This window comes from Lithobates pipiens, unplaced genomic scaffold (assembly GCF_037356315.1).
Source record: "Lithobates pipiens isolate NorthernLeopardFrog02 unplaced genomic scaffold, aLitPip1_a1.2 Scaffold_8, whole genome shotgun sequence".
In the NCBI taxonomy this organism is placed as follows: domain Eukaryota; kingdom Metazoa; phylum Chordata; class Amphibia; order Anura; family Ranidae; genus Lithobates; species Lithobates pipiens.
The window spans coordinates 641243871-641263137 of NW_027507903.1; the positions used below are offsets into that span (position 1 = coordinate 641243871).

Consider the following 19267-nt stretch of genomic DNA (forward strand, 5'->3'; position numbering starts at 1 on the left):
AATTCTACAGGTTGCATGTTTTGAGTTACAGAGGAGGTCTAGGGCTAGAATTATTGCTCTCGCTCTACTGATTGTGGCAATACCTCACATGTGTGGTTTGAACACCGTTTTCATATGTGGGCGCTACTCACGTATGCGTTCGCTTCTGCACACAAGCTCGCCGGGACAGGGCGCATTTAAAAAAATTATTTTTTTCTTATTTATTTTACCTTTTATTTTTACACTATTTAAAAAAAAAAAAAAATTGTCGCTTTTATTCTTATCTTATTTTATTATATATGTAAACATGCCTTGTAATAGAAAAAAGAATGACAGGTCCTCTTAAATATGATATCCGGGGTCAAAAAGACCTCACATCTCATATTTACACTAAAATGCAATAAAAATAAATAAATGGCCCTTTAAGAGCGTTTTGACATCACTCCCACCCTGCAATGGTATGGAGCTGGGTGGGGGGCCATCTTCCCCTCACTCGTCTCCATACCGCACACGGAAGAGGACCCGTTCGCCTCCGCCGCTGCCGACGGCTCCGGTAAGTGGCGGAGGGCACTGGAGAGTGGTGGGAGGGGGAGGAGCCCTTTCCCGCCGCCAACAAAAGTGATCTTGCGGCGAATCCGCCACAGAGACCACTATTATCGGAAACCGGACCGCTCGCTGAAGAAGAGGATACCGGGGTTATGGTAGCTAGCTGCTGACAACCAAATCCGTTGGATTTTGCCCGTCGGATCTTGTCCGAAACTGTTGCATACACACGGTCGGACTAAGTTGTCGAAAAATCCGATCATTCAGAACGTGATGACGTAATTTTGTTACGATGGGACTACGTTCAGGCCAGTAGCCAATAGCATTGGTCTAGGAATTTGATCTGAGCATGCGTGGCACTTTGTCCGATCGGAATTCTCTACACACAATTGGACAAAATCCGATCGGATCATGTTGTCGGAAAATTTTATAGCCCAGCTGGAAAACTTGGTCCGTCGGATACTCCGACGGAAACAGTCCAATGGATTATCCGAGAACACGCTCCTATCGCACATTGTCCATCGGAATATCCGACCGTGTGTACAAGGGCTAAAGCTTGGCTGGGCTAAAGCTATCCAAGTTTGGATCTCACTGACCGTTGTGAAAGGACCATGCTGTAATGAGCAAATATTTAGAAATCTTTGAAGTATACAATAGTATTTTAACCTAATAAATTAGCTTTTAATGATTGGTAAGCTGCACTATATTACATTTTTATTTTTTGGCTCTAAAGGTTACATTTAGGATCAAGAGCTACAAATCTGTGCCTTATGATTAAGGGTTTGGCACATTAGCTATGGCGATTACCCTATCTTCTAAAGATAAAGTACTAGATACTAATTTGGCCGAACGCCCAGAATTAACTGAGGTTTATCACAGTGAGTTTCAAAAAAAAATGTCTTTGGCCCTTGAAATACATACAGAATTTAACTTCTTCCAGGCCCCCCCAGATCAAGAACTGCTTCCAGGCCACTCTGTGCCAGATCACGTACCTAGTATGTAATCTGACACTTCTGGGTCTATGGCGGAAGCGCGGCTCCCGTAATCCACTCCCACTGTGATCGGACACCGCAGAAGCCGACCAGCGGGTCCCAACGGATATCGAGTCCGCTGGACCCACTCATTGGCTTCTACTTTGTCTAATCACAGTGGAAGGGGGTGATTGTGGGTAGCGTGCGCGCCCGCCCTAGTTCGGGAGACAGGCACAATGGTGGTCTGCCATTGTAAACAAGGGAGACCGCTGTTCTGTGAGCAGGGAAATGTATTGGTCAGTGTTGGGGTCCATAAGGGGCGCTGCCCCCCTGGTTTGCATGCGGGGGCACCGGACTAATGCCTTTCAATGAGGTCTGCCTTTTATTTTTAAGTGCATGATTAGAGCCGGCTCTAGACATGTGCACTCCAGAAAAATTTGTTTTCATTTAATTCGTTTTTCGAGTCATTCTTTATGATCGCAATTCGTAAATTCGAAAATTTGTAAATGTGTCAAATCAAAAATGCAAAAATAAGAAAGAAAATCCAAAAATTTGAAAGTATAATTAATAATAACTATTAAATTACAGGTATTGGAATTTACTTTCAAATTTGGCTGTTATTGAGTGTAACGAATACGAATTTATCCAAAGTTACAAATTATCCGAAATAACGATTGCCGTATCTAAACAAATGGAATGGAACAAATTAATAATAAATGATAATAATAAAAGTTTTTATTATTAATAATTCATTAAGTTCCATTCGTTAATATGGGTAATTCGTAATTTCGGATAAATTCGTATTCGTTACGTTCACTAAGGCTGGGTTCACACATGTGTGGTGCGAATTGAAGCTCAGGTTTCCCTGCGAAAAGAAAACTCAGTTGTTCAGGATTTCATGTCAGTTTTTGATCAGTATCAGCTCAGGATTGCATCAGTATTTTATCCTGTTCACAACAGAACACATCTGCGAATCAGATGCGTGCCCATAGAAGATAATGGGCTTGAATTCGCACCTGAGCCGGACCGCACTGCCTATAAAACGCACACGTCTTTTGTGCAATGCGGAGTGCGAATGCACCGCAGATATGTGAACCAGCCTCATTAAAATGAATGTATTTTGAAATGTCCTGCGAATTTGATGTGGTGTAATCTAATTTGCATAGGTGTGAACGGGGCCCAACAGTCTAGTGTGTATATATATATATATATATATATATATATATATATATATATATATATTAGGGATGAGCTTCGTGTTCGAGTCGAACATACGTTCAACTACAGTCAACAGTGGTGGTCGTGGACATGGTGCATTCTCTGCAGGTGACCATGGGGCACGCTTGTCCTTTTTTTCTGCTGCTGGCCATGTTATTGAGCTAGAACATGCAGAAGAGTTGGCGGAGTGGATAACAAAGCCGTCCTCATCCTCCTCATCCTTTGTCACCCAGGCTCAGAGTAGTTTGCCTTCCAATACAGCTGCTAAATCGGCCTATCTCACCAGATCCTTGTCCACAGTCACTCCTTCCATAGCCCCATCATCATGCACAGAGGAGTCCTATGGCATATTTCTCCTTACTCCTTATCTGGGATCTCCAACCCTACTATACCTCCAGTCCTCTCAAAAACCTGCACTCAGAGGAATAAAGGTATAGCAATAGGTGTCACAAGTACTTGCAGACAATCTGCTAGCATTGCACCACCATCTTATTTTAGCAGGCAAATTTCCCTGCCCCAGTTGCTGAACCATAAAAAGATAGCTTGGCCAAATTGCTAGCACTGCAACTGCTGCCCTTTCAACTGGTAGACTCTGCCCCCGTTTGTGAATTTGTGGAATGTGCTGTACCTCAGTGGCAGGTTCCAAAACGTAATTTCTTTTCACGGAAGGCCATTCCGGCTCTCTACCGGCATGTGGAAGGCAATGTTTTGGCCACGTTGGAGAGGGTGGTCAGCAGTAAGGTGCATATTACCGCTGACTCATGGTCCAACAGGCATAGGCAGGGACGTTACCTTTCCTTCACGGCGTACTGGGTAACTCTGCTGGCATCTGGGAAGGATGCAGGACAGGGTTCAGTGTTGTTGGAACTTGTTCTGCCACCACGCCTCCAAAATGCTAGTGATGATTCTGCCACAGCTCTCTCCTCCACCCCCTCCTCTTCTTCTTGCTCTATGGCCTCTTCTGCAGATTTGTCCTCTGAACCAGCAGTGCTCCGTAAGTGTTCAAGGGCCTAAGCAAGCAGTCAGGCTAAAAGATGCCATGCGGTGCTTGAGTTGGTCTGCCTAGGGGACAGGAGCCACACTGGGGCAGAGATTTTGCCAGCAGAGGATAAGCTTTATGTTCGAGTCAAACTCATGTTCGAGTCGAACATTGACTGTTCGCCAGTTCGCCGAACAGCGAAAAATTTGGGGTGTTTGCGCAAATTCGAACACCCTTTAAAAGTCTATTGGAGAAATCAAAAGTGATAATTTTAAAGGCTTATATGCATGGCATTGTCATAAAAAGTGTTTGGGGACCCGGGTCCTGCCCCAGGGGACATGTATCAATGCAAAAAAAGTTTTAAAAATAGCAGTTTTTTCAGGAGCAGTGATTTTAATAATGCTTAAAGTGAAACAATAAAAGTGTAATATTCCTTTAAATTTCATACCTGGGGGGTGTGTATAGTATGCCTGTAAAGGGGCGCATGTTTCCCGTGTTTAGAACAGTCTGACTGTAAAATTAAATTTCTAAAGGAAAAAAAAAAGTAATTTAAAACTACGAGCGGCTATAATGAAATGTTGGTCCACAATACACATAAAAGTTCATTGATAAAAACGGCATGGGGAACCAAAATTTAAAAAAAATGCATAGAGGTCCCCCTAAATTCCATACCAGGCCCTTCAGGTCTGGTATGGATTTTAAGGGGAACCCCGCACCAATTTTTATTTCAAAAATGGTGTGGGGTCACCTCAAAAATCCATACCAGACCCTATCCGAGCATGCAATCTGTCAGGCTGCAGGAAAAGAGGGGGGGACGAGAGAGCGCCCCCCCCTTCCTGAACCGTACCAGGCCACATGCCCTCAACATTGGGAGGGTGCTTTGAGATAGCCCCTCAAAGCACCTTGTCCCCATGTTGATGAGGAGAAGGGCCTCATCCCCACAACCCTTGCTCGGTGGTTGTGGGGATGGGCGGGGGGCTTATCCCCAGATCCGGTCCCCCCGTGTGAATTGGTAATGGGGTACAAATGTACCCCTACCATTTCACAAGAAAAGAGACAAAAAGGTTAGAAAGGACAAGAGACAGTTTTTGACAAGTCCTTTATTCAATTCTTCTTCTTTGCGCTTCTTCTTTCATTTTCTTTCATTTTCTTTCTTCTGGTCTTCCTTGAGTGTTGTTCTTCTTCTCCATCATCTTCTTCTCCATCTTCTTCTTTTTCATCTTCTTCCTCCACTATTCTCGTCCCGCATCTTGCTCCGGCTTCTTCTCTGCGCCGTCCGCACGATCCGCCTCTGTGGGAGTCTTCAGCAGTGTGACGCTTCGATTCTTCTGACACTTCTTAAATAACGGAGGGCGGGGCCACCTGGTGACGTAAATGGGTGACCCAGTTTGGTTGGACTTGCGCGCCACTATGTATAATTTTAAAGAAAATGTAAACCATCAACCTACAGTGAATAAAGTCAAAATAAACTCAGAAAAGAAAAAAAATATATGTAATAAATGTATAGTGACCGTGAATTAGCGGCAACCATTTGGTAGTGTATTCAAAAAACACTGCGTAATCAGTGGTGCACTTATTCAAAAACGTGACATGAATTAATATACTTAAAAATGAACATGATAAGTATCCAAAACATACAAATAAATAAATGTGAATAAAAGTCCAAATAAAACCCAATGGTAGGAGTCAGTTCATATAAAGATAAAAATCTCATAGGGGTAACTTGATAAAAGAAAAAATAGACAGCGCATCAATCCAAACATCGACTGTTATATTTATGAATTGGCCACCCACCTCCAAAAATGACCCAAAGATCAAGCAAGGCTCATCAGATAGTCAGATATGAAATCCTGCTGATGGATCTGTAAAGACATCCAGCTCCCAAGCGAAGATGAAGAACTATGTCCAGATCTTTGTTTCAAAACATCTTGGGAAACTCCATATGTAGCTCGCTCCAAGAAAATGGCACTTCTTGTATAAATGGCGCTCAAAGGAAACAAAGAACAGCCAGAGTGCAATACTGCCAAATAAAAAGTAAATGTATTAAGTAAAAGAAGCTGCTTACATCAAGTAAGAATAAAAATCGCAGTAAGAAATGAAGGGAGTAGTGACACACTCACCTCCTCACCGCACTTCCGTAAAACACTACCGGAAATGACGTCACAAGGCCTCACCCGACACGTTGCGTCACTGGTCACGTGACTTCCTCAGGGATAGGAGCCAAGTGACAAGTGCCGGGTATTTATACCTCCTCCAACCAATGGATAAGGGAGAAGTGACACAATTGCCTCCTCACCGCACTTCCGTAAAAAAACACCACTGGAAATGACGTCACAAGGCCTCACCCGACACGTTGCGTCACTGGTTACGTGACTTCCTCAGGGATAGGAGCCAAGTGACAAGCGCCGGGTATTTATACCCCCTCTAACCAATGGATAAGCCTTAGTAACAGGTGAGTCATTAGTTCACCTGTGTCCAATATAATTAGTTGGCCAATAAGAAAAAACATCCATCACGGCCATGAAAACTGCCTAGCAACCGAAAGATGATAGGTTGCACACAATACAATGAAATAAAGTCTCATGGCCAGAGAAAACTGCCTAGCAACCGAAAAGGTAATAGGTATGTGGGGACTTGGTTCCTCTTGGGGGAATTTTAAGGGAAAACTACTACTCTGTAAAGTATTTTGAGTATACAAAATTTATTAGAAAGTATTTTTTGGTATTTTTGTGTAGGTGTGACAGAACCTACATTGCATAAGGAAAAAAAAGGGATATTTACATAAAACACATACAGGATGCATCCGTAAAGGACATGAGGTACAACAACAAGATACACAATCAGATTCATAAATTCCGACGCGTTTCAATTGCTACTCTTCTTCAGGGAATATTTTAGAGATCAGCATATTTAACATACATCTATCATTTAAAAATAAAAGACAAATTATGAGAAAAGCATGGTACTACAATAAGAAATAATACATCTTATCCGGTTTGATACTAGCTTAACAGTGTACTGACCATAAGGTGCATCTTTGAAACATCATGTACAATTGCATCCAATTTAAAAAGAACCCTTTGTGTGAAGGGCATGGGAGGGACAGAGATGTCACCAATGTTAAAAGAAGAAAAACGCCCAATTCAAGCAACAAAAAAGGGTCCGGAACTTGTTTGAGCTTCAGGCGTTCGGCTTCAGGCGACATGGAGTGGAGATGTGAACCATCTCCATTGAGAATAATAGAATTTTTCCCCTCTAGCGTTTTGTAGCTTCAGGCTTCAAGCTACAAAACGCTCAGGTTCCAGTTCTCTGAGCAGGGAACTGACAGATCATCTGTTCATACAGAGTATGGACCATGATCTGTTGGTTTCCCTGCACAGTCCCCTCCCCCCTTCAGTTAGAACACAAAATAGGATACATATTAACCCCTCCCCTGCCCCCTAGTGTTAACCCCTTCACTGCCAGTGACATTTTTACAGTAATCAATGCATTTTTAATTGCACTGATCGCTGTATTAATGCCAATGGTCCCAAAAAAGTGTCAAAATTGTCTGACGTTTCCACCATAATGTTGCAGTCACGATAAAAATCGCTGATCGCCGCCAATACTGGTAAAAAAATATTTTTTTATAAAAATGCCATAAATCTATCCCCTATTTTGTAAACGCTATAACTTTTGCGCAAACCAATCAATATACGCTTATTGTGGGGGTTTTTTTTAACCAAAAGTATGTAGAAGAATACCTAAAAAAAACATTTTTTTTAAATATCTTTTTGGGGGATATTTATTATAGCAAAAAGTGAAAAATAATGAGTTTTTTCAAAATTGTCACTCTTTTTTTGTTTATAGCGCAAAAAATAAAAACCGCAGAGGTGATCAAATACACCCAAAAGAAAGCTCTATTTGTGGGAAAAAAAGGACGTCAATTTTGTTTGGGAGAAACGTCTCACGACCGCGCAATTGTCAGTTAAAGCGACGCAGTGCCGAATCGCAAATAGTGGTTTGGTCTTTGGCCAGCAAAATGATCCGGGGGCTGAAGTGGTTAATACATTTACTTTTTATTTTGCAATATTGCACTATGGCTGTTCTTTGTTTCCTTTGAGCGCCATTTATACAAGAAGTGCCATTTTCTTGGAGCGAGCTACATATGGAGTTTCCCAAGATGTTTTGAAACTAAGATCTGGACGTAGTTCTTCGTCTTCGCTTGGGAGCTGGATGTCTTTACAGATCCATCAGCAGGATTTCATATCTGACTATCAGATGAGCCTTGTTTGACCTTTGGGTCATTTTTGGAGGTGGGTGACCAATTCATAAATATAACAGTCGATGTTTGGATTGATGTGCTGTCTGTTTTTTCTTCTATCAAGTTACCCCTATGAGATTTGTATCTTTATATGAACTGACTCCTACCATTGGGCTTTAGTTGGACTTTTATTCACATTTATTTATTTGTATGTTTTGGATACTTATCATGTTCATTCTTTAAGTATATTAATTCATGTCACGTTACTGAATAAGCGCACCACTCTTATTTCTTCTTTTTACATTTGATTACGCAGTGTTTTTTGGGTACACTACCAAGTGGTTGCGGCTAATTCAAGATCACTATACATTTATTATATATATTTTTTATTTTCCTAGCTTATTTTGACTTTATTCACTGTAGGTTGATGGTTTTATATTTTCTTTAAAATTATACATAGTAGTGTGCAAGTTTATTCCTTTATAAATCATTATCAATAATACCATCTTTAAGGGCTCTCAATATCACTTTTTTGCTTTATTTTAGACTGAACCTGAAAAACAGGACAAGACTCCAACCGTTTATATATGCATATCTGATAGCTGTCTTATCCTGTTTTTCAGGTTCAGTCTAAAATAATAAAAAAAGTGGTATTGAGACCCCTTAAAGATGGTATTATTGATAATGACACCCAAAAATGTCTAATATTCGATTATCCTGTCACACAATGTATATTTTACCAAAGATCCATGAGGACCCTTTGAATCCCCCGGGCCATCCAATAGTGTCTGGAACAGAGTCAGTCACCTCTCCATTAGCACAATATTTGGATAGATGTTTGACTCCATTGGTAATCAACACCAGATCATATTTACGTGATACTGGTGATTTTTTTGAGAAAATTAGGAATATACAAGTGGGACCTGACTCTCTTCTAGTCACTTGGGACGTCTCTAGTCTTTACACTGTCATTCCATATGATCTGGGTATGGAATCCTGCTGGCGTGTACTGATACAGTCACAATGCTATAATGATAAACACATTTATTTTCTGCTTGCATTGCTTAAAATTGTTCATAAAGAGAACTGTTTTCTATTTAAAGAGACCCATTATTTGCAGCTTAAAGGCGCAGCAATGGGTTCCAATGTCGCACCCCCATATGCAAATATATTTATGAATATTATTGAGACCTCATTTATTTATAATAATAAAATTTTTACTGAACACTGTAAGGGGTGGTTCAGATTTATGCCGGCGTGTACTGATATAGTCACAGTGCTATAATGATAAACAAATTGATTTTCTACTTGCATTGCGTAAAATTGTTCTTTAAGAGAACGGTTTTCTATTTAAAGAGACCCATTATTTGCAGCTTAAAGGTGCAGCGATGGGTTCCAATGTCACACCCCCGTACGCAAATATATTTATGAATATGATTGAGACCTCATTTATTTATTTATAATAAAATGTTTACTGAACACTGTAAGGGGTGGTTCAGATTTATAGATGATATATTTTGTCGGTGTGGGATGGCGACATTGGAACCCTCTTATTGTTTGATCAGTATATCAATTATTTAGTCCCAGGTCTAAAATTTCTTGTATAGTAATAGGGAGATCTAATTTTTGGACACATCACTGAAAATAAATGGTACAAACTTAGAGAGTGTTCAGTTTATAAAAAATACTGATCGTAATCAATTATTACACTATAAGAGTTTTCACCCCCATGCGGTATTAAATTCGATGCCTAGGACCCAGCTGTATAGGCTTAAAAGAATTGTTAGCGATACACAACAATGTGAAGTAAGACGAAATGAAGTAGAAACTAGGCTTGTTAAGCGGGTTTATCCAGTTTCATTCATTAAAAGGGAACGTACACATTTAGCAGACAATAGGCATCACCATAGAAATGATAGGAGAATTCCATTTGTGTCGCAGTATCATCTATATTCACTTCGTAGCCACAATATCCTTAAAGTGGAGCTCCGCCAATTTTCTTTTTTAAAGTCAGCAGCTGCAAATACTGCAGCTGCTGACTTTTAATATTAGGACACTTACCTGTCCAGGGCGCCTGAGATCTCGGCACACAAAGCCAATCTGTCCCTCGGCTCTCGGGTGGAGGCGCCGCCATCTTTGGTAAGGGAATCAGGAAATGAACACCCTACTGCGCATGCTTGACTCCCACTGGTCCCTGTTGTCTTCTGGGACCTGTGTATCTCCTAGAAGACAGTGGGGGAGACTGTGAGAAGGCACCGAAAGTGACATAGATACGTACGGGTGGCTCGGGTATCTATGCCCAGAAGTAGGAGCAAAATATCTATATTAGATAGATATCTGCTCCCCCCTTCCCCTGAAATGATGGCAAACATGACACTGGAGGGGGAGGAATCCGAAAAGTGGAAGTTACATTTTTGGGTTGAACTCTGCTTTAAGAAACATTGGGGTTTATTAAGAGAGAATTATCCCAATGTTAGTGAATTCTAAGCTCCCCCTTATCCGCATACAGAAAAGGTTGAATGTTGAGGAATCGATTGGTCAGATCTGACCAATACTCCCCCTCCTAGCCCATTGGTAACTTTTTGGGGATTCCGTAACACAGGGTCATACCCATGTCCAAGGGCATTGCTAGGTCTACAAAAGATCTGGGGCTAGAGCCCATAGCAGCATAGTAAAGAAAGTCATACGCTTGGGCGGGCATACACATGTAATATACATGTTTGTGTATATATCCCCAGAGAGCCTCCCACTTACAACAGGTACCACAGAGAGCCCCCTTACATCAGGATCCCCAGAAAGCCCCCCTTACATCAGGATCTCCAGAGAGACCCTCTTTACATCAGGGTGCCCAGAGAGCTCCTCCTTACATCAGAGTCCCCAGAGAGCCTCCCCTTTGCGTCAGGGTTCCCAGAGAGCCTCCCATACATTAGGGTCTCCAGAGAGCCTCCCCCTTAAATCAGGGTCCCCAGAGAGCCTCTCTCTTAAAATCAGGAACTCCAGAGACCCTCCCCCTTGCATCAGGGTCCCCAGAGAACCTCCCCTCCCCTTGGGGATCCCTGCAGAGACTCGGGGCTATAGCCCCAAAAGCCACCCCCTAGCGACGCCATTGCCTATCTATGTCTATCGTGTATACAGTGTAACTCCATCATGAAAGGCAAGATAATATCCCATCCACTTATGGGTATGATATTAAAATCAAAAGCTTATTACACTTGCCAATCGCCATATGTAATATATGCAATAAAATGTCCATGTGGGTTACTTTACATCGGAGAGACCTATCAGAAAGTTAAAGATAGGATAGCAAGGCATAAATATTCAATCAGAGATAAATTGGTACAGTTGCCTTTAGTGAGACATTTTTTTGGAGAAAGGACATTCGATTTCTCAATTTAAAATTCATGGTGCTGGAGGGGATTAATAAGAATAGGAGGGGTGGTAACCGGGATTCCATTTTAAAAAAGCGAGAAGTATGGATTCATTTTCTTGATACTATTGCCCCTAAGGTAGCCTTTCTCAACCTTTTCAACACAACCCCTGAAATAGTTCTCTGGTCTCGGGGAACCCCTGCTAAAAATTAGAAATCTACAACTCATGAGTGTGATGGTCAGTGGGAAGAATGGTCCTTACACTTGTGGTCATTGGGAATAATTACCTACTTACAGATTGCTGAAAAGATCAATGGTGTCAGTGGGAACTTATCTGAGAGTCATAAGTTGCCCAATGCTGAAGGAACCCCTAGCAAACTCTGGAGGAACCCTAGAGTTCCACGGCAACCTGGTCGAGAATCACTGCCCTAAGGGGTTGAATCCAGATCTGGATTTATATCTGTTCATTTAGGTGATAATTCATTCGATCTGATGTCTAGATGGTGACACATTGGGGGTTATTTACGAAAGGTAAATCCACTTTGCACTACAAGTGCAAACTACAAGTGCACTTAAAAGTGCAGTCACTGTAGATCCGAGGGGGACACGCAAGAAAAATAAAAAAAAACAGCATTTTAGCTTGCACATGATTGGATAATAAAATCAGCAGAGCTTCCCCTCATTTCAGATCTACCCCTCAGATTTACAGCGACTGAACTTCCAAGTGCATGTGAAGTGCAAAGTGGATTTGCTTTTTGTAAATAACCCCCAATGTGTACATGTTTCTTTTTGACAGATTAAATGAGTTGAAGGCTTCTGTTGAAATACGGGAGGGTTCTACGTTCGGCTAACCATTTCCCCACCTGTGATATAAGGATGTACAAAAAAAAGTTTAGTTTGCATTCGATCCATTACTAATCACCTAAATTATTCCAAATGTGTAAAATTATGGTATTTAACCCATGTGTGTAGCTCTGACTTTAGATGTGTGTTTAATCTGAAGAAGGGTGTAAGCTTGGGAGACCGAAATGTAATGAACTTACACATTATGTAATTTTTGTTTGAACTTCGACTCAATAAAGACAATTTTAAGTGCAGCAATCCTCTGGAAATGTTCTTATATATATATATATATATATATATATATATATATATATATATATATATATATATATATATATAATATGTATATATATCTATATATAGATAAAAATATTTATATCTATATATATATCTATATATATTTAGGAACCCCTGACAATTTCCATGATCGTCCTTTATAAATATTTGGGTGTTTGGATCAGCAATTTTATTTTGATCTATCGAATAACTGAAGGACACAGTAGTATTTCAGTAGTGAAATTAGGTTTATTGGACTAACAGAAAATGCGCAATATGCATCAAAAACAAAATTAGACAGATGCATAAATTTGGGCACCCCAACAGATAAAAAAAAACTCAATATTTAGTAGAGCCTCCTTTATCAGAAATAACAGCCTCTAAACGCATTCCTATAGCCTGTAATGAGTGTCTGGATTCTGGATGAATGTATTTTGGACCATTCCTCCTTACAAAACATCTCCAGTTCAGTTAGCATGGACAGCCCACTTCAAATCATCCCACAGATGTTCAATGATATTCAGGTCTGGGGACTGGTATGGCCATTCCAGAACACTGTACTTGTTCCTCTGAATAAATGCCCGAGTAGATTTTGAGCAGTGGTTTGCGCCATTGTCTTGTTGAAATATCCAGCCCCGGCGTAACTACAACTTTGTGACTGATTCCTCAACATTATTCTCCAGAATCTGCTGATATGGAGCGGAATCCATGCGACTCCCAACTTTAATCAGATTCCCAGTACCGGCATTGGCCACACAGCCCCACAGCATGATGGAACCTCCACCAAATTTTACTGTGTTTTTCTTGGAATCCTATGTTCTTTTGCCGCCATGCATAATGCCCTTTGTCATGGCCAAATTACTCAATCTTTGTTTCATCAGTCCACAGCACCTTATTCCAAAATTAAGTTGGCTTGTCCAAATGTGCGTTTGTTTACCTCAAGCGTCTCTGTTTGTGGCGCGTGTGCAGAAAAGGCTTCTTTCCCATCACTCTCCCATACAGCTTGTCCCTGTGCAAAGTGCGCTGAATTGTTGAAGGATGCACAGTGACACCATCTGCAGCAAGTTGATGTTGTAGGTCTTTGGAGGTGGTCTGTGGGCTGTTTTTGACCATTCTCACCATCCTTCGCCTTTGCCTCTCCAATATATTATGTGGACTGCCACTTCTGGCCTTACCAAGAACTGTGCCTATGGTCTTCCATTTCCTCACTACGTTCCTCACAGTGGACACTGACAGCTTGTATATCTTGCGACAACTTTTTGTAGCCTTCCCCTAAACCATAATGTAGAACAATCTTTGTTTTCAGGTCATTTGAGAGTTGTTTTGAGGCCTCCATGTTGCCACTCTTCAGAGGAGAGTCAAAGAGAACAACAACTTGCAATCGGCCACCTTAAATACCCATTCTCATGATTGGATGCGCCTGTCTATGAAGTTCAAGGCTTAATGAGCTCACCAAACCAATCGTGTGTTCCGATTAATTAAGTAGTTATTCAAATAAACAAAATGACAAGGGCGCCCAAATTTATGCATCTGTCTAACTTTGTTTTGATGCATATTGCGCATTTTCTGTTGATCCACTAAACTTTATTTCACTACTGAAATATTACTGTGTCCTTCAGTTATTTGATAGATCAAAATTAAATTGCTGATCCAAACACCCAAATATTTATAAATGACGATCATCACTTTTGCATACAACTGTATAGATCTATATCTATCTATCTATCTATCTATCTATCTATCTATCTATCTATCTATCTATCTATCTATCTATTTAGATCTATCTAGATCTATCTATTTAGATCTATCTAGATCTATATATTTAGATCTATCTAGATCTATATATTTAGATCTATCTAGATCTATCTATCTATCTAGATCCATCTATCTATAGGGATGAGCGTCAAGCTGGAGTCGAAACTCATGTTCGACTCGAACATTGACTGTTCACCGAACAGCGAACAATTTGGGGTGTTCACGGCAAATTCGAAAAGCCGCGGAACACCCTGTAAAAGTCTATGGGAGAAATCTAAAGTGCTAATTTTAAAGGCTTATATGCAAGCTATTGTCATAAAAAGTGGGACATGGGTCCTGCCCCAGGGAACATGTATCAATGCAAAAAAAAGTTTTAAAAACTGAAGTTTTTTCGGGAGCAGTGATTTTAATAATGCTTAAAGTGAAACAATAAAAGTGTAATATTTCTTTAAATTTCATTCCTGGGGGGTGTCTATAGTATGCCTGTAAAGGGGCGTATGTTTCCAGTGCTTAGAACTGTCCCTGCACAAAGTGTAATTTCTGCAGGAAAAAAAGTCATTTAAAATCCCTCGTGGCTATAATGAATTGTCGGCTCCCGTAATACAGAGAAAAGTCATTGATAAAAAAAAAAAAACGTGAGGTTCCCACAAATTCAATTACCAGGCCCTTTAGGTCTGGTATGGATATTAAGGGGAACCCCACGTCAATTAAAAGAAAAAAAAAAAGAGGTGGGGTTTTCCCCAAATATCCATAGCAGACCCTTCAGGTCTAGTATGGATTTTAAGGGGAACTTCATGGCAAATGTAAAAAAAATGGCGTGGAGTTCCCCCCAAAAATCCATACCGGACTCTTTATCCGAGCACGCAACCTGGCAGGCCGCAGGAAAAGAGGTGAGGACGAGAGAGCGCCCCCCCTCCTGAACCATACCAGGCCACATGCCCTCAACATTGGGAGGATGCTTTGGGGGTCTGTGACCCCTCAAAGCACCATGTCCCCATGTTGATGGGGACAAGGGCCTCATCCCCACAACCCTGGCCCAGACCCCCAAAGCATCCTCCCAATGTTGAGGGCATGTGGCCTGGTATGGTTCAGGAGGGGGGGGCGCTCTCTCTCTGCCAGATTGCGTGCTTGGATAGAGGGTCTGGTATGGATTTTTGGGGGGGAACTCCACGCCATTTTTTTAAATTTGACGCGGAGTTCCCCTTAATATCCATACCATACCTGAAGGGCCTGGAAATTGAATTTGGGGGAACCCCACGCTTTTTTTTTTTTGCTTTTTTTATCAATGACTTTCAATGACAGTTATCTGTATTACGGGAGCCGACAATTCATTATAGCTGCAAGTGCTTTTAAATTACTTTTTTTCCTGCAGAAATGACACTTTGTGCAGGGATAGTTCTAAGCATGGGAAACATGCACCCCTTCACAGGCACACTATACACACCTTCCAAGTATGAAATTTAAAAGGAATACTACACTTTAGCAGCATTATTAAAATCCTGCTCCTGAAAAAAATGCAGTTTTTAAAACTTTTTTTTGCATTAATACATATCCCCTGAGGCAGGACCCAGGTCCTCAAACACGTTTTAGGACAATAACTTGCATATTAGACTTTAAAATTAGCACTTTTGATTTTGAACATTCGAGTCCCATAGACTTTAATAGGGTTCTAAAGTTCACACAAAGTTTAGGTCTGTTCGCAGGTTCTGGTGCGAACCGAACAGGGGGGTGTTCAGCTCATCCATAATCTATGTCTATCTAGATCTATCTATCTATCTATCTATCTATCTATCTATCTATCTATCTATCTATCTATCTATCTATCTATCTATCTATCTATCTATATATATATATATGAGAGAGAGAGAGAGATAATAATGTAATAATATAATAACTAATCACATAATTGATTTCAAATGTGTAAAATGATGGTATTTAAGCCATGTGTGTTCTCCGACTTTAGATGTGTGTTTGATCTGAAGAAAGATCAAACATGTAATGTTTGATTGAACTTTGGTTCAATAAAGAAAATTTTAAGTGCAGATATCCTCTGGCATTATATATATATATATATATATATATATATATATATATATATATATATATATATACATATATACACACACACGCACACACACAGCTTTTATATATATATATACCAGTATATATATATATATATATATATATATATATATATATATATATATATATATATATATATACATACACACACACACACACATGGATTTTATATATATATATTATACATACATACACACAGAGTATAAGTGAAATATAATATCCATAATATCCCGTACCTATTGTAGGAAAACATTATTCAGAAGGAGAAGTCATTGGGTTAGCTGTTACCAAGCTAGACACTATGGTGCAAACATACAGCGTTGTCGGTTTCGTTGCAAGCCATGGTAGTACCTGTCTGCAGGACTGTTCCCACTTGCCGATGTCCTAATTAGGAGGATCATCCCCGTTTGCCCAACAACAGAGGCATCACAGAGGTTCCTTGCTGGGCTGTCACCCACGGACACTGAATGTGTGTGTCCCAGTCCAGGCTGCAGCAAGTGTTGGCATGAGAACAGTGTATTGTGTTAACAAGATTGATGGAAAATGTTTCTCTATTGTGTTGTCTACCTCATCGACTCCAATCATTGTGCACGGTGATTGATTGTGTTCTTTTCTGTTTTACAAGTTAGTTGGGATTGGTCAAATAGAAACTATGAAGGGTCAAACCAATTGCCTTAGATTTAAACGTTTTGTAATTCGTATTACTTCTCATATCTTAAAGGCTATCTTCAGTCAAAATTAGGGCGCGATGCCCGCCATCCTTGGCAACACCAAATACCATTTTTTCCTTCCTTCTCCTGCCATTTTGATCAGCCACCCGAACAAAGGAAAGGTCCGGCTTTTTTTGCACTATATGGACAAAGTTTCTATGCACCTGATCATTACACTTACCGTATATACCTGAGTATAGGCTGACCCGAATATAAGCCAAGGCACCTAATTTTACCACAAAAATCTGGGAAAACGTATGGACTCGAGTATAAGCCTAGGGTGGGAAATGCAGCAGCTACAGGTAAATTTCAAAAATAAAAATAGATACCAATAAAATGACATTAATTGAGGCATCAGAAGGTTAAATGTTTTTGTGATGATATGACTGTTTGCATAGAGCAGCCTGTGTTAGGTCTCATAATATACATTCTACCAGTACCCATGAAATGCAGCCTACCAGTGCCCATTAGGTACAGCCTGCCAGTGCTCGTTATGTACAGCCTACCAGTGCCCATGACATGCAGCCTGCCAGTGTCCATTATGTACAGCCCAACACTGCCCATTATGTACAGCCTGCCAGTGCCCATTATGTACAGCCTGCCAGTGCCCATTATGTACAGCCTGCCAGTGCCCATTATGTACAGCCTGCCAGTGCCCATTATGTGCAGCCTACCAGTGCCCATGACATGCAGCCTGCCAGTGCCCGTCATGTGCAGCCTACCAGTGCCCATTATGTACAGCCCCACCAGTGCCCAAAATGTACAGCCTACCAGTGCCTATTAGGTACAGCCTACCAGTGCCCATCAGGTACAGCCTACCAGTGCTCATTATGTACAGCCTGCCAGTGCCCATCAGGTACAGCCTGCCAGTGCCCATCAGGAACATCTTACCAGTGCCCATCAGTTACAGCCTGCCAGTGCCCATTATGTACAGCCTGCCAGTGCCCATCAGGTACAGCCTGCTAGTGCCTGGTAATGCGATGTCACGCTGTGTGCCAGAGCTGGATCTGAATTGCCATGCAGCCGCTGTAAGGATGTCCCACCTCCTATGACACACTGCACAGTGATTCCTAGCATTGGATCAGTGTGCCGTCTATCACAAGAAGCAGTCTAGGAGAAGGGACTTCGTTACAGTGGCTGCACGGCGATTCAGATCTCTGACACACAGCATGAGATCACATGACACTTGTGAGAAGAGCAGAAGGGAGGGGAAACTGACGGGGGCTCTCCGGGATGTGCGGCACCCAGCGGGACGACCTCGCCCCTTTTTTGGCTCTGTTTTGGGACTTATTTTCTTAAGTGAGACCCTCACTCGAGTTTAAGCAGAGGGGAGTTTTTTCAGCAATAAAAAATGTGCTGAAAAACTCAGCTCATACTCGAGTATATACGGTATATGAACTTGTTGGATACCTCATTCCAAAACTCTAAGCCCTTGTACACACGTTCGGACATTCCGACGGAAAATGTCCGATCGGACCGCGTTGTCAGATAATCCGACCGTGTGTGGGCTTAATCAGACTTTTTCCGTCGGAATGTCCGACCAACAAAGTTTGAGAGCTGGATATAAAAATTTTCTGACAACATGATCCGATCGGACTTTGTCCGATCGTTTGTAGAGAATTCCGTTCGGACAAAGTGCCACGCATGCTCAGATCAAATTCCTAGACCAAAGCTATTGGCTACTAGCCTGAAGGTAGTCCCGTCGTAACGAAATTGCATCATCGCGTTACGAACGATCGGATTTTCCAACATCTTTGTCCGACCGTGTGTATGCAACACCAGTTTCGGACAAAATCCATCAGACAAAATCCGACGGATTTTGTTGTCGGAATGTCCGACCGTGTGTACAAGGGCTTACAATTAATATTCTTCTCCCTTTCTTTGGGGCTATAACACCCTCCACTTTTCTGAGAAGGCTTTCCACTAGACTTTGCTGTGTGTCTGTTGGAATTTGTCACCATTTGTTGAGTCGGTATTCATGATGTAAGAGAAGACCAGGCCTGCAGTCGGCATTCCATGGGTTCAAGTAGGTATTGAGGTCAGCACTTTGTGCAGGTTCCTCGAGTTCCTCCACACCTTTCCGGTCCTGCTTTACTGAAGCCGGACATTACCTAACCTTTTGCTAATGAAGTCGATGCTTCCTCTGTTAGCCCTTGTACACACGGTTAGACATTCCAATGGACAACGTCCGATAGGACCGTGTTGTCGGATAATCCGACAGTGTGTGGGCTCCATCAGACTGGAGTATCCGACGGACCAAGTTTTCCAGCTGGGCTATAAAATCAAACAACATGATCCAA

General features: G+C 41.3%; 1 protein-coding gene across 4 annotated transcripts in view; it reads right to left on the reverse strand.

The window, feature by feature from the left end:
- LOC143961601 (beta-1,3-galactosyltransferase 5-like) overlaps positions 1–19267 on the reverse strand; it is a 108876-nt gene that overhangs the window by 21636 nt on the left and 67973 nt on the right. The window contains exon 1 of one of the 4 annotated variants that reach the window (XM_077470915.1): positions 16609–16741. The exons of the other annotated variants lie outside the window; for them this stretch is intronic. The gene's annotated coding sequence lies outside the window, so the exon portion shown is untranslated. Of the gene's footprint in view, positions 1–16608; positions 16742–19267 lie in introns of those variants that run through there. 4 annotated transcript variants of the gene reach the window in all.